This window comes from Prionailurus bengalensis, chromosome F2, assembly GCF_016509475.1.
Source record: "Prionailurus bengalensis isolate Pbe53 chromosome F2, Fcat_Pben_1.1_paternal_pri, whole genome shotgun sequence".
NCBI lineage: Eukaryota > Metazoa > Chordata > Mammalia > Carnivora > Felidae > Prionailurus > Prionailurus bengalensis.
The window spans coordinates 72,191,449-72,207,503 of NC_057353.1; the positions used below are offsets into that span (position 1 = coordinate 72,191,449).

Sequence of the window (16,055 nt, forward strand, 5' to 3'; positions counted from 1 at the left end):
CAGGGGAGGGGCAGAGAGAGACAGACAGACAGACAGAGAGAAAATCCCAAGCAGGCTCTGCACCGCCAGCACAGAGCCCGATGCGGGGCTCGAACCCACAAAACTGTGAGGTCATGACCTGAGCCGAAACCAAAAGTTAGACGCTTAGCTGACTGAGCGACCCAGGTGCCCCTCTTTTTACTGTTAACACATATGCCTATACCCCCTAAACAATGTGTATCGTCATTTTCCGAGTTTTAAGATGTTGAGGACTTTAACACTTTGCATATTAATGCAATGATTTGTTTTTATGTCCATCCCCTCCTACAGTCCAGGACTCTGTGAGCACTGCCTACATCCTGCTAATCTCTGTCCTGGGGCACCTGCCCCAAACCCCAGCACACAGTTCATGTCTCATGAATGCTTGCTGAAAGTGGACGGGAAAGTGGATGGGAAAGAGGAAGAGGAAGAGGAGGAAGAGGAGGAAGAGGAGGAGGAGGCAGGAGGAGGAAGAGGAGGAGGAGGATGGGGAAGAGGAAGAGGGAAGGAAGGAAGGAAAGAAAGAGAAGGAAGGAAGGAAGGAAGGAAGGAAGGAAGGAAGGAAGGAAAGAAAGAAAGAAAGAAAGAAAGAAAGAAAGAAAGAAGGAAAGAAAGAGGGGTGCCTGGGTGGCTCAGTCAGTTAAGCATCCGACTTCAGCTCAGGTCACAATCTTGCGGTCCGTGAGTTCGAGCCCCGCGTCGGGCTCTGGGCTGATGGCTCAGAGCCTGGAGTCTGCTTCCGATTCTGTGCCTCCCTCTCTCTCTGCCCCTCCCCCATTCATGCTCTGTCTCTCTCTGTCTCAAAAATAAATAAACGTTAAAAAACAAAGTTAAAAAGAAAGAAAGAAAGAAAGAAAGAAAGAAAGAAAGAAAGAAAGAAAGAAAGAAAGAAAGACAGACAACAGTGAGGACAGGGTTTTCACTCACTGGACCCAAAAATGGAGTGGGGAGAGGGGCAGTGGGCTTCCCCATGGAGTCTATCGGGAGCACAGCCTTCTGGAAAACCTCCTGAAGTTACAGGCTAAGAAGGCACAGGGACCCAAGTAAGACAGGGCGCGGAGCTGGCTGAGGGGACAGGGCAGCACTTAGCATGAGGGACCAGAGCCCACAGTACTGTACCCAGCACACAACAGGGGCTCTGGATGCGTTTGCTGAACGAAACACCATTTCCACAGATGAGAAAAGGGAAAGCGTGGAACGAGACAGAGTGGTCGGTCCAGAGAAGACCCAACGTGGGGACCACCTAACAGAGAGGACAGTGCCCACTCGCGGAGGACCAACGTCTTCCTTCGCTCAACTCCACAGCAGAAGCCACGGCTGCCCTCTGACTTCTCACTCGCTCCACAACGCGGCCCCGGGTAGCTTCCAGGAGCTTCAGAGGAAACCCAGAGAGGGTCACACAAATGAGAAGATGCTTCAACACACAAGCGGGGGAGGGAACGGAGAGGGGAGGGCAGTGTATGTGGCCACCATGAGAGCAGGCTAATTTTGAGGGTGAAGGAATACCAGCCATCGGACTAAAGGAGCACCGAGGCCTCAGTAAAACTCTTTCCTTTAGCTGAGCTGTGTCTCTGACTTTCTGGATTCCCTGTCGTCCTGAAGAGCATGTGTGAGGAGACCACCAAGTGGAGTTTAAGAGTAGCCAGGGCCAAGAAATTAAGTTTCAACTCTGGTCCTGACCAGCCGTGCAGCCTTGGACAGATCCCTCAACCTCTCTGGGCTTCAATTTTCTGAAAAAAGTATGCACTCGTTCTGCAGACACGCTTGGAGCCAGACAGTATGGGCCTGACCTGTGGACCTAAAACAGAAAGAGGCCCAGGGGCACCTGGGTGGCTCAGTCAGTTGAGCGTCCGACTTCGGCTCAGGTCATGATCTCACAGTCCGTGAGTTCGAGCCCCGCGTCGGGCTCTGTGCTGACAGCTGCGAGCCTGGAGCCTGCCTCGGATTCTGTGTCTCCCTCGCTCTCTGCTCCTCCCTTGCTCATGCTCTGTCTCTCTTTGTCAAAAACAAATAAACATTAAAAAAAAAAAAGAAAAGAAAAAAAGAGGCCCAGTCTTAGGGCTCAGCGATGTTTAGTACAACAAGGCCACAGCATATACAAAATTCCGTACGTATGGGAAGTGTTGTGATTAGACTTTACTTGCTGTCATATAAGCCCCTGACTTTTTTCTCTTCCTTCTTTTTTTTTTTTTTTTTTTTCCTTAAGATTCAAGACATAGTGTTTGGTCAATGCTAAGTAGAAGAGAGAGCCAGGAAGCTCATCTTTAATTCAGTGCTGACAATACTCAGCTCAGCTCAAACTTGGCAAAAATGCTTTCTTCCAGCACATCTATTCATAGACGTCTGTTCCTAGAGTTAGCTCTCAATTATTCAGTCTAACGGAGGAATTGTCCCATGCTCTGAGAAAGGGGTGCAGGAAGGCGGAGGGGGGATGGGGAGGGGGGACAGGGAAGGAAGAGGGGAGAGGAGAGAGCAGGGAAGACCTAGAAAATGACCCCCCTCCGCCCCCAGAAAGCAGACACAGCGCTCTGGAAGGGTGCAAGGTGACCGTGCTCCTAAGGTAAATGGTCATTAGGACAGGGACGTGGGGAGGTGACAGACATATCACCCAACTCACTCTTGAGTAAGGAGTGTTCTACTGCTCCACGGACGAAGGGTGGGAGGCTGGGAGAAGCCGAGTGGCAGCTCGTGGCAGTGGCACAGCCTGTGTGCCCAGCAGCGGCCCCCTCAGGAGCCCCTGAAACCCATGTCCCCAGGGAAGTGCACCCTTGGGGCTGCCATAGGCTTCAACCTTTCTCTGGGGCTCCACCTTTCACCAAACCAGCTCAACATACCCCCAGGGCCAGCAGCTCCCATTTGCTGAGCTCAACTCCGTCTCCCCCACCAGGTGCTGACGGGGTTAGTTGGGTGACAGGCGCCTTTGCCAGCTTTTCACTCTGATCTCTGGTCCTTCACTTTTTTCCTCTGACCCTTGAAACTGCAGCGAGAGGAACAGGCGTGACTCAGCTGGGGAAGCCGGGGCCCAGCCCAGCAAGTAGCTGGAGCTTCCGTTCTGTTCTTCCTTCACTCACCCAAAGCAGCACACCTGCCTGCCCCACATACCCGTTCTTCTGGAAGGGGCTGGGGAGCACAGCTCACGTGCCCGACAGGAGGACAGAGGGCAAAGGGAATGGAGAAAACGAGGAATGTTCTGGACACTCCATAAATGTCAATGTGAGAGCCTCAACCGTGTCTCCCTTCGTATCTAAACACAGAAACACGTACACACATACATCAAGATTATGAATCCTGGGGTTTTAAATGAATGCTTAAAAACACTTCCCATTTTCCGCCCGAGGCAGAAAATTAGTTCATACCTTGATCCATCAAGCATACACGTGGCACCTGTGCACCAGGCACCTTTGGATGCTCTGTGCCTTCCTTAAAAAACGTGGCTGACGAGTTTAACCAGAACCTCTCCAAAAACCTCTCCATCCCAGGCAGGGATGACAAGTGGGCTGCATGGCAGACACAGAACTTGAGAGAAAACGGCGTCTTAAATACCACAGAGACTGTCTGGAAATCTGCAGTCCCCTAAGCGGTTTGCGCTCAGCCCCCCGCCGAGGTGCCTTGGGCTGCCCTTTAACAGGTTTCTCAGAAGGACTGACGCATCCTTTCCCTGCCCGCTGGAAGCCGCCACAGGGCGCAGGCAGCAGGTTCTGAAGAGCGGTCCTTCTCCTAAGAGATCAAGGGCACCCCCCTCTCTGGATGCACAGGCGGAGGAGGGGGGCACCCACATGCGGGTGCACAGAAGCTCGCCGACCTCCCGTGGAGACCACAGCTCCCTCCACCTGAGCCGGAAGCTTACTTTTGTCTCGGAGTCACCCACGCAGAAAACACTGGGCTGTTCTTAATGGGCAGCTGTCATTCATCCTACCCTTCCCTGAAAGTAATTTCCATATGACTTGAGGAGAGTCACTGGCTTTGGGGTGTCCCCAGATGCCCTTCGCCCCATCACCTGCTAACCAAGAGGGCAGGTGGTGAGTCTTCAAAAGTCACATGATCTCTGACCTCAGGTTACCTCCCTTATCAAAAGGCAACAGGGACTCCTTCTCCATGGGTCTAAGAGGGTCCACTCTGGGTGGCTATTATTATTCAAGAACCACTAGCTGTCTTTCTCCAGCTGTGTTCCAGTCCTATTGGCAAGGCTGTTAGTATGTTAACCCCGGGGACGCCTGGGTCTAAGTTTTAGTCATTGCTCTCTTCTGTCGTACACTATTTATAAAGTGATCTAAACACTGGTTTTCTTTCTTCTCCTACAAACAGTAGAGTTCTCGGTTTCTTTGAAAAAAAAGAGATCAGAGAGGAACAGAGAAGAGGGGAGAGGAGAAGGTTTTCTTCCAGTAAAAGTAATCTCATAACCACATTGCAGAAAATGCATAAAAGAGAAAGGAAAAGAAATTTATCCACATTCATAGCCCCTTGCCACAACCTCGGATGCCGTTTTGGTGTGTATTTCCTTCCAAACTTTTTTCCTACAAATGACTGCTTTTCTCAGTTTCCTCCCAGCCTCCTGCGCCCTCTTTTGAGGGGCTACAGCATGACTGATTCAAATATTTGATCAATTTCAGATGCTTAGGTTACTTCCAATTTGTTATTGTCAAAGGCGCTAAGCTGACCATCTTTGTGCAACATTCTGTCCGTACTTGGAACTGTTCCTTTATGGTATCTTGCCAGAAGTAGGTTCACCGGGTCAAAGGTTACAAGTATCTTCATGACTCTTAACATAAATTCCATAGTTTCCCAGAAGGGTCTTTGTAGGACCCAGTTGGCCACAAGACCTACAAAGACCCACTTGGCCACGAGAAAAAAGACACAGGTTCCTTCCTGGGGCTGGGGACACCTCTCCTAGGCATCATGGGGTGCGGATAGGGGCACCTGCTGGGTTTTCTCTGCCTTGAGCTCTTATGGAACATTCCAGTCTATGCACATCAGCACAGGCAATCTCAGTGGCTTTTCAACTCCCCCTTGTTGAATGGGAGCTCCATAACACATACAAGAACAAGCTCCAAAGTGGAATCAAATACCCTCTCCCTCCTGCCCCAACAGCTACTTAATATGATGGAGAACGAAAGATCAGGTTCCTTCTCTTTCGGTTTTAAGTGTCCAAGGTCTGGAGACAAAGATCAATTTACCTGAGAGAGGCATTTTCCAACCACATTCCTGGTCATGAGGGGAGGTGCTGGCAGAAGAGGGGGTGGGGACACTCCAAAGGTCATACCTTCTTTATTCCTCATTTACTTCTGCAAGCGAGAGGTCTAGGGGAAAGTCACAAGTATGCAAATGTCGTTTTTCTACACTTCCCCTGCATTTCACCACTGAAACTTTGAGAAATGCTGCTTGGGAAAGAGAAGGTCCCACTTGGAGGCAGGGCTTCAGGGAGTGGGGTCATCTCCCAAGGCTGGGGTCCCTCATGGATGCAGGAGCCCTTTCAGATCCACTCCAGATTGGGGGATCCAACCACATCCTGGAGATGTGTGGGATCAATGGCAGTCAAAGGTCCTAAATCTAGGGGCTGCTGTGACCAGGGATGTTGCCTTTATTTAGAAAAAAAAAAAAGAGTCAGGCCTCACTAGGGCCAAAGAGACGGCCTCCATCCTGTCCACTGGGTCCGACACACAGGACAGCTGGACACACAAAAAAATTCTCTCCAAAGTTAATTACACTCAAGCAGGAGAGACCCCTAGAATAATCACACATACATATATGTAATATATATAGCCCACAGTTGGGTCAGGACAACGGCACGTTCTGAGGAGGTCCCCCATCTAGCACAACATAAATGGAACCGTATATCACGTACTAATTTAGCTCAGCCGTATTCAACTCTACTCAAAGAGCCAAACGCTTTATTTTTATTTTAAAGAGTTTAAATAACATAAAAGTATATTTTGCCTGTGGTATTTAATTTGTATTTGTTTTATTTTTGGATACTGTACTTGATGGTACATCATACACCACTGTGCGTGCGAAACATTTCCTGCAACATGTTACTGCACACCATCACGTACACAAAAGCCCCGTATGCAAACGATCCCTCAGGGCCAATTTAGGAGACTGTCTGAGATCGTTTTTACCAGGCTTCATGCCTCATTTTCATCAGGACTTCCGAAAGTCACGATTAAGACAACTCTGCTGTGTTAAGGTTTGCCCTCCTTGGGTGCTCGAGGGATGTGCTGTTAGGTAGTAGCAGAAAATCAGTCTCCGATCACAACAGGAAACCAGGCCTCCCAGGCTGGAGAACGCCTTGGGGGGAGGGGGGAGGGGGGGAGGGGGAGGGGGGGGAGGGCCCCTGACTTTATAACCAGCCTGCCAAGGACGGGCTGTCAGGGCATGAAAACTTGTCCTCGCGTTGGGCCCTGAGCTGCCTGTACAGCCCTTAGCAAGCTTTCACCTCCCTGGCCTGCTCCCTCCTTCTTTCTAAGAGTGACCTAGATGATTCCCAAACTCCTGTATGACTCTGGGCAACTCACCTCACCTCTCTGGGCCTCCTCCGGCTGTCTGAACAGGCTCCCACCTTGGAGGAGAATCAGCGCTGCCCAAGTGGGATTCCGAGAGAGAGCTGCCCCGTGTTGAGATGTTGACCTCCTCAGCACTTTGGGCAGATGGGTCCTGCGGTCGGTCACCTCCAGCTGTGAGATGTGTCCCCTTTTCCTACCCGCCACCCGACCCACACCTTACAAATTCTGTTTCCTGGGTGAGCCATGGCCTGAAAAGGTCTGGGAAGGATGGGACTAAGGTGATCTTCAATGTCCTTTCCATCTGAACACCAGCCACCCCACCCCCAGCACCCCCGGAGTTAGAAATAGATCGTTACAGGGGTAGGAGATTACAGGACCTCGGGGTTCTCAAACTGGGTCTGCACCAGAATCACCGGAGAAGGCTTGTTCAGAATGTAGATTCTTGGCCCTCCCACCCTGGAAGCTTAAGTACACCAGATTATGTCAGATGGAAGAATACTGGGGAAGAGGGGACACATGCGTAGAATGTTCTGGCAAGTTCACATACTGAAAGTGGATGGGAGGAACAAGCAGAGGCATTAATACTGTGTCCACTTACTTTCTCAAGGCTACAACGGCCGCTGTCCAAACACTGAGATTTCCCTTTCAAATTCAACCCCCCTGACACACGAACCCACAGAACCCATATTCCCCCCCCAAATCTTTCTCTTGTGGGGGTGCCTGCAGACCATGCGATGCGCTGCAAATCCCAACACCAAATGCATCAAGAGGGGTATTAATAGCGTGAGTCAGTTTCACACTGAATTTACCAAAAAGCCTCAAGACTCAAATTAGCCCAAGTCCTCCATCTCCTTGCAAGAGTGCTTTATAAATCTGACCTTCCTTGGCTGGCTGTTCACAGCAGGTGGTTCTGGTGACACTGGTGGCCGAGATGCCTACCATGAACACCACCCCCCCCCCCGCCCCGACCTTAGAAACCCACCCCCTTCCAGCATCATTGAGCAGCAGCAGAAACTACTCAGGTACACCGCTCACTTTACAGATTTGGGGAGTTATGTTCAAGGTTCACCTGAAAGGGGCAGTCAAAACAGCAGGTGGGAGCTGAAGCTGGTGAGGCAGCTTTTAATTCTAGCTCTGTTCTCCCTCAGCCTCTGAGTTTTCTGTCTCGTCATCTGTCAGATGGGGTAACATGACCTGCCTCGCGGAGTTCCCACGAACATAAGAAATAAAACACGCAGGGGCGCCTGGGTGGCTCAGTCGGTTGAGCGTTCGACTTCGGCTCAGGTCATGATCTCACGGTTTGTGGGTTCGAGCCCTGCGTCGGGCTCTGTGCTGACAGCTCGGAGCCTGGAGCTTGTTTCAGATTGTGTGTCTCCCTCTCTCTCTGACCCTCCCCCATTCATGCTCTGTCTCTCTGTCTCAAAAATAAATAAACGTTAAAAAAAAAAAAAAGAAATAAAACACGCAGACACACATCGTCCACGCTCAACAGGGAAAGTGGTTATTATTTCAAAAAAAAAAAAAACAAAACAAAATCACGAAAGCCACAACATGCTCATGGGAGCCGTGTGATTCGGGAGGCCTCTGCCTGGGCCATAAATGCCTGCACAAAGGGTTGGAAATGCTGCCTCAGTCCCCTTTCCTGCCCTGCTCAATCAGCCCGCTGCTCTGTCCTCTCTGGCGTCAAGTGACTGCCCCTGCTCTCCTGTCCCCAAATCTAGCCAGAGAGCTTCTCCAGTTCCTGGGTGACAAGGACGGGCCTCAGGGGGGCTGGGTGTGGGTTAGCCCAAGGAAACAAAGCCTTCCTTCTCAAGCCACACAGGCCCTTAGAGACTTGAGTGGGTGGCAGTGGGGACACACAGTGTGTATTCCCCACCTGGACCCATCACAGGGCCTAGCACACAGTAGGCGTTCACTTAATGATAGTCCCTGAATGGCAGGATGGACGTGGTTCCTCCATTATGAACTGAACGCTTGACAGCAACCAAGGTGTGCTCAGAAAGGACTGGAAAACCTCACTCTGCTTTCATTCACAAGCCCGTGTGATCTTGTGCACACTGGCTGGCCTCTGATGCCTCGGGGACTCAGGGCAGTACACAAAACTAGAGTTCAGGGGAGCAGGGCAGACATTTTAGGATGTTATTGGCCGAGTTTCACTTCCACATTGTCTTCTGCATTTTACTTCAACTCTGGTTTTGAGCAAAGCTGGGGCTGGTGCAGAGACTGGCAGGGAAGGCCTCCCTGAGTCTGCAGGCTCCTCTCCCCGAGTCCCAGCCCCGGAGGCTGTGTGGACAGCGGACTTGCATCATGGAGCACCTCTCAGACATCGGGCCCTGAGCCAGGCACAGTCAGACATTTTCTGATGTAAGAGCCACAACAAGCTGTGAAACAGGCACTGTGATGCCAGACGAGGCTGTGCGATCTGAAAGACTCCACAGCTAGGGAGCCGGCTGTGAACGGAGATGTACCTGGCCCCCGGTGCACAGTCCTTCACCCTGCCAGCGCCCCCTGCCAAAGAAGACCCCCAGAGGGGCCAACCACGGCGTCTGGTTTTGCATGAAGCCACCCCAGCAGTCTGCAGGTGTCTTAAAGAAACACCTGCCCCCCCATCAAATTCATACCCCCCATCTCCTCCAAGGGCATGGCCCTGGACGGAAACCTGCACTGGACAAATCAGTGCTCACTCACCTGGGGCTACGTCCCGCGGGAGGTGGACCTACAGGGAGTGTTTCTGCGGGGGGCTGGCTGGCAACTTCCACGCACCTGATATCATTTAGTCCCCCAAGCCACCCGGGATGCTGGGACACCGGGCGCTGCTAGCCCAGCCTCATCCGGGACCAGGACCGTTCTGGCTCAGCAAGGTGAGGGACTGGCCCAAGGTCACGCGGCCACTGGGCAGGGGCTCCTCCGGCTCCATAGTGTGGCAGCGTCTGCTGAGAAGGCACTGGGTTTACATCCCAAAGAGCTCCAAGTGGCCAGACAGAGCCGGTCACGGGAGGATCTCTGAAGCAGACAAGCAAAGTTGCTTGCTGCCCAAGTGCCCTCCTGTCCTTGACTCCTCTGTGTGAATGCTCCCCACTGTACTCCCCAAATCTGAGGGTGCTGGCAGGGGAAGGGCAAGTGGGCCATCAGCCTCTGACGGAGCCTGAATTCAACCTTGTTGCTTTTCCTGCGTTGGGCTTAGTCCCCTGTGGCAGAAAGGTCACCAGCACCGGTACCGCTGAGCTGAGGCAGGACGTCCAGCCGGCACCATCCCCTGGGCTGGGGCTGCCCTGCGCTGAGGTCGGCCCCCAGGTACCACGCAGCCACGTGAAGGGGCCTGGCTAAGACCCGGGTTCCAGGCCTGATTTGGTCTCTTGAGCAAGATGCTTCCCCTTCTGGGTTCCAGTTCCCTCGTGTGTTAAATTAAGACTACTGGACGCCTAAAACCTGACCCTCTGAGCATGAACTTCCTGCTCGATCCTTGCAGCCCACGACCACGTGTGAAGGCCTGTTGTGCTCACAATGCCGCCCTCCCCACCTCAACTGTTCAGAGGGTCCAGGCCTCGTGGGTCTTGTTCGGTGCCTCCTGGGCCTGCCCAGCCTGCTGTGTTGTCACTGCCATCTGTTCTAGGCCTCCGTCTTTTTAATTGTGTGTATCATGGGCCTTGCTGCCTCTTCCACTGCCGAGCTGCCCCACGACACTCAGTGTCATGTTCAGATTCACATCTACGAGCTCCGGGTCCTGAATGAATGACGGGAGTGGGGGCTTCCACATTCTCCCTACTCCAAGTGCGGTCCCCGGACCAGAATCTTTGCCCACCCCCACCTCTGACTCAGAAGCTGCAGAGAAACCTCCAAGTGATTTGAGGGAACACTCCAGTTTGGGAAGCCCTGTTCCAAGATGCTCCTCGGCTCTCACGTGCCCCTACTCCCACATCCCTCGCATTGACCACCTAGAAGCCTTCCAACTTATGGGCCTTAGCAGGACTCACTAAAACGCAGCCCATCGCTAACCAAAAAAAGATGTGTCTTTAGAAACCTTCTAGAAGCTTGCCACTGACTCTCACAGGCAGGATCTGAAACGTGCAGGCCCCAGGGTGACTCCTGACATGTGTTATCCACTCGTCGCCCGAGTCTCAAGTACCTCTCAAAAATGTTGAGGTCCCTTCCCCTTGGTTCTGTGGATTTGGCTACCCTCAACGTCCCCACCCATCAGTCCCTATAAATGGGTGACAACCCCACTGCCAACATCCCACAGTAGAGACAAACGGACTGGCGGCCCTTCCTGTCCCTCACGGCCCTGGGTCCAAGGTCAGAAGATGCTCTGCCCTCATTTTCTACTCTTGACACTTACTCGACTTGGGAAGAAAAGAAACTTCTCCAAAACACACTTCCAGTTTTTTCATAAACCCTGCAATTCCTCTAATGGTTTCAGATTATCTTAAATATTTATTAAAATCACCCTCAGCCACACTTCTTTAAACAAATCTCCTCGTTGACTTCGATTATTTATATATTTATGAACACGATGTCTCCTTCCCTCAGAGCAGATGGCAACTAGTAAGTCAGTCTTCGAAAAGGGAAAAAAAAAAAAAAATCAATGGGACAGAACGTAAATTCAACGACTCCCCAGTTTACTCTTCTTGACAAGCTCTGGTATGATTATCTCTTCATTCAGCGGAAGCACCGTATGAAAGCCAGTCAACGACTGGTTTGGGAAGGCATGGCGCCTTGAACTGGAATCTAAGAAGAAGCCGCCAGCCAAAGGCTCAATTACCAGTGGGAACCAGAGCCTGGTTAGGAGAGGGATAGGACAACGGGACGGGGGTGGGGATGGAAAGAACCGGGGTAGGGGGAAAGGAAGGGACATTGGCAGAGCACATCCTATGAGCCAGGCAATGTGCTGGAAGGTTCTCCTTGATCTCCACAACAACCCTTCCAGGCGGTGTACCACTCCTCATTTGAAAGCTGAAGAAGGCCCAGAGAGAGAGGATAAATCTTGCCCAAGGTCACAGAGCTGGTAAGCAGCAGAACCAGGATGCGAACCCAGGTAGTCTGAGCCCTAAAGCCATACCCACAACCCGCCCCTACAAGTAGAAAAGCATAACAGGACAAATATCATGGCCCTTAACCTCATGCATCCTTGGCTAAGTTCCTACCTTTCTTTCAACCTGGTGAGGCCACTCACCCCTTTTCAGCCCATCAAAGACTTAACTCCTAAGCAACAGGGGCTTTGTCCTTCTGAGAATCTGGGGGACTCCGGGGTTGATGGAAAGCTGGAAGGAGTTCATGGGAAGGTTATGAGATAGGAAGTGAATGTCATGAACATGTAAAGAGTTAACTTCATGAGAGGGGAAAAAGACCTTTGCCCTCAGAAATGGATGAAAAACATGATCTTTTTTTTTTAAGTTTATTTATTTTTGAGAGAGAGCGAGTGTGAGTGGGAAAGGGGCATGAAGAGAGACGGGAGGGGGGGAGGGAGGGAGGGAGGGAGAGAGAGACAGACAGACAGACAGAGACAGAGACAGAGACAATCCCAAGCAGGCTCCGCACTGTCAGCCAGACTCAGGGCTCAAATTCACGAACTGTGAGATCATGACCTGAGCTGAAATCAAGAGTCAGATGCTTAATCAACTGAACTGCCCAGGCTCCCCCAAAAAACATGATCTTTTTATTTTTTTTTACACTTATTTATTTTTGAGAGACAGAGAGAAACCGAGCAGAAGCAGGGGAGGAGCAGAAAGAGAGGGAGACACAATCCGAAGAGGGCTCCAGGCTCCGAGCTGTCAGCACAGAGCCCGACGTGGGGCTCGAACCCACAAACCGTGAGATCATGACCTGAGCCGAAGTCAGATGCTTAACTGACTGAGCCACCCAGGCTCCCCAAAACATGATCTTGATGATGCTTTCTCATAGAGCTTTTATCAACTGTCCCAGACAGGGAAGGAGAGAATGAATAAAATCAGCCGGTTCCTCTCCCCGCCTCAATTTACTTGTCTGGAGAAGCTCCAAGTCAGGTTAAAACAGAGAGGTGGGTCTGGCCTTTGAGAAGCTCATCCTGCAGCTGAGGAAAGGCTGAATGTCACCGCTGATGAGGACCGCCATTTATCAGGGGTCTCAGCTAAGGGCGCCCCGCTCCTGCACGAGCAAAGCAACCCCACGCTAAATGGTCCCATTTTACAAATGAGAACACTGAGGCTCTGAAACGTGGTGACATGCCCATGGGCAGTAAGTGGCAAAAGTGGAGGTGTGGATTTGGGTCTTGCTCTCTTAGGCACCTGTGAGGTGAAGCAGGTAGAGCGGAGGTGATTTTGCCTGGTCACAGATGCGGAAAAGATGGTTCCAGGAGTGCAGCGACCTCTCGAAGGCTGCCCGGCCAGCGCGTAGCGAAAGTGGACCCATCTAAAATCTGATGTGTCACTGACACAACACTGCCTCCACAGTGCTCACTGGAAGATGGTTTCACCGAAGACGGCCAAGTCCCAGCCTGCTGAAGCCACAGGACAGAGGTCTCTTCAAACAAGGAGGGGACAGCAATGCTGAGCGTGAGGCCACAATCTCTTGGCCCTGGCGTCCCTCAAGAGTCCCTCCTGTCATGGTCTCTGGATCCTGAGGTAAGCTGTCAGAGGCTGGGATTCCAGAATGGGGAATCAAGAACTGCCAGAGAACAATCTCAAGGTCACCTACAGGCCAGTACACTGACCTTGAGGTGGAGACAGAATGTACCTCCATAAAGAGCCAAAGGGAAACCATCTCTCTTTTGTTCGTCTGTCACAAAACATGTACCGTGTATCCAAGCATATGCCAGACAGCCTGCCAGGTGCCAAGGGAAACACAAAGGCCATTCAGAAGGGAGCCGAGCCCACAGAAAAGAGCGAGAGCGCGTTCCAGACGAAGGCGGGTGAGGATCCTGAATCCACCACTTACTAAGGGTCTGAGACCAAGTCCTGCACTCTCTCTAGGTCTTGTAAAGTAAGAATAAAACCTCTGCTTCACAGGTAACCGTGAACCACTCCACGACTTAAAAATGAATCTGCAGGTGTTCACACCACAGCTGGCTGCTGCATAAAGGCACCTGCTCTTGCCTGTCACCATAGTAGCACTCAGGCTCACCTCCTGCCCTCCAGATGTGGGAAAAACAAAAACACACACACACAGGATGCTAAGAGAGGTGCTCAGAAGCCTTTGGGAGCTGAGAAAGGAGAAGGGACAGCGAAAGCAAAATTACTTTTAAAACCTCCCAAAGTGCAGAAACCCATGGTGGCCCTTTATCTGATGGCCATCTCCAAGTACCCCTGCGTATTAACCTCACCCTAGCCTCCTTCATCACACACACTGCCCCTCCCCATGCCAAAAGTCTCGGCAAAATCCGGAAAATGCACATTCCAACGTGCCTCCCCAGGAAGAAAACTCAGGCCCACTGACCACTCCCGCATGCCCCACCAAGAGAGAAAAACCACCTCTCCCCAGCTTCCTCCAAGTTTACAGGAACCCCCAAGCCTGGGAAAACAGCCCAGCTGTTAGCCCTGGCCACCCCCTCGTCGGACAGTCATCTGGTGGTGGCAATCAAAAAGATGCTTCCTTTTCATTTCCACAGAATGCACTCTTCCAAGAATAGGAGAGGCTCAAAGTCAGAGTTTAAGCTCCTTTTCACAAGGAATCAATATTTTCACAAGATAATCCTCCTGGGGAGGGGATGGATTACTGAGATCCCAGGTGGCAAAACGTGGCTCTCTGGGGATTGTGGGATGGATGTTACAGGGCAAGGAAGCCAAAACGTAGACCCACACCCACTCACTTCTCAAAATTCACGGAGCCAGCTCTTCCTCTCACAAACATCTACCCAGAGCGTCCCAGGTGCCCAGGGACCCCTTCCAGGCGGAGGGGGATGCAGAAATTAGAGGCCAGATGACTGACAATGAGACTTTCCATTACTGCGCCCCCTCCAGGCCAGGAAGTCCACGCTCACTTTCTCTAGGCCCTACTCAAAGCACCCATTTTACAGACAGACATCTAAGACCGGAGAGGGTGAGCGATTTGCCCAAGGTCACACAGCTAGCGAGGCTGCAGGGCCAGGAATTTAGCATAGGTGCAAAGTCCACGTGACACTCCCCAGCGGAGCCTCCTTCCCGCTGAACCCCCCCTCCCCCCACCGGCTCCATTTCTTGCAGCTGGGTGGGGATCAAATGCGACCCCCCCCCCACACACACACGCAGGGTTCCAGCTGGGGAAGGGGGGGGGGGTCGAAGTCCCCGGTTCCTTCTCCCTCCCACCCTCAACACGGGACGCACCGGTTCGAGACCCACTGTGTGTGAACACAGACCCAGGAAAAGCCCTGCAGGCTGCAAGGGCACCCACCCGGTAACACTGAACTTCCATTTAAGAAAAAAAAAAAAAAAAAGATGATGAAAAGATAAAGGGCAAAGAGGAAGTGCTCTTTAAACATAGGCGGGTGGTTACCCCAGGAGGAAGTCTTGAGGCCAATGGAGATTTTGCTCACCCCCTCCAGTTCCTCTCTTCGAAGCGCCTGGCCTTCCAGCCCCCAAGCAAGTTGGCGCGGGCTGCGCTGCGCCGGGGCCAGACCCCGCGCCCTCACCTGGCGCGCAGGAGGGGTCTTGGGGGGCAGCCACCCCGAGCGCCCCCTCCCTCCCCGCGCGGGGCCCCGCCGCGCGCTCCCCGCAGCTGGGTGGACCCGGGCGGCGGCCCCGCGGCGTGCGCTCCCCCCCCCCACCTCGCCCTCCCGCCCCCGGCGCGTCCTCTGGGCCCCCCGCGCCGCCCCCACCCCTGCGGCGTCCCCTCTCCCGCCGCCGCGGCGCCCGGCCCGCACCCCCGTCCCCGCACCCACCGCGCGCGCCCCGCGCCCGCACCCGCACCCGCGCCGGGCGCAGGCGGCTCCGGGGCGCGCGGGCGGCGAGCCGGGCGGCCCGGGCGGCGGCGCGGCGGGGCCCCGGGCACGTACCTGGCGGCCGGGCGAGCGGCGAGGGGAGCGCGGCCGCGGGCGCTGGAGCGCAGGAGCCTCGGAGCCTCGGGTGCCGCCGCCGCCGCCGTTTCCGGGTTGGCCGGTCTCACGTCACCGCCACAGGTTCGCGAGCGGCCCCCGCCGCGGCGGCAGCAGCAGCAGCAGCGGCGGCCCGGGCGAGTGCCAGGCGAGAAATAACTATAAAAGGAAGAGACGCCTCGAGGAGGAAGAGGAAACGCTGTTTACCTTCGAGAAGCCGAGCCGCCGGCGCTCGCACAAAAGGAGGACGCTCGCCGACGCCGCCTCCCCCCGCGCCCCGTCCCCGCCGCATCGCGGGGCCCGGCGTCAGCGCGCGCGGCGCCCCGGGACCGCCCCGCGCCGGCCCCCACCCCAAAACCGGTGGTGGGGGCGGGGGCGGGGGCCGGGGTGGGGGTGGGGGGCCCGCGGCGGGGTGACCTTGGGCAAGTCACAGCGGGCGGGGGAGCCGCTGCGCGGGGCGCGCTGGCGGGGGGTGGGGGTGGGGGGCTCGACGCCCCGCTGACCCAGACGTGGAAACCCCAAGCCCCCGGAGGCGCAGGGCTGGCCCAAGGTCACAG

The 16,055-nt window shown here is 53.8% G+C and overlaps 1 protein-coding gene across 6 annotated transcripts in view; it reads right to left on the reverse strand.

The window, feature by feature from the left end:
• The window catches only part of CYRIB (CYFIP related Rac1 interactor B), a 148,375-nt gene extending 132,616 nt beyond the window's left edge, over positions 1 to 15,759 (reverse strand). For 4 of the 6 annotated variants that reach the window (XM_043601758.1, XM_043601757.1, XM_043601764.1 and 1 more), the window contains exon 1: positions 15,460 to 15,513. The gene's annotated coding sequence lies outside the window, so the exon portion shown is untranslated. Of the gene's footprint in view, positions 1 to 15,459; positions 15,514 to 15,705 lie in introns of those variants that run through there. The other 2 variants (XM_043601761.1, XM_043601756.1) reach the window with 2 other exon arrangements.
• Positions 15,760 to 16,055: the final 296 nt, after the last annotated feature.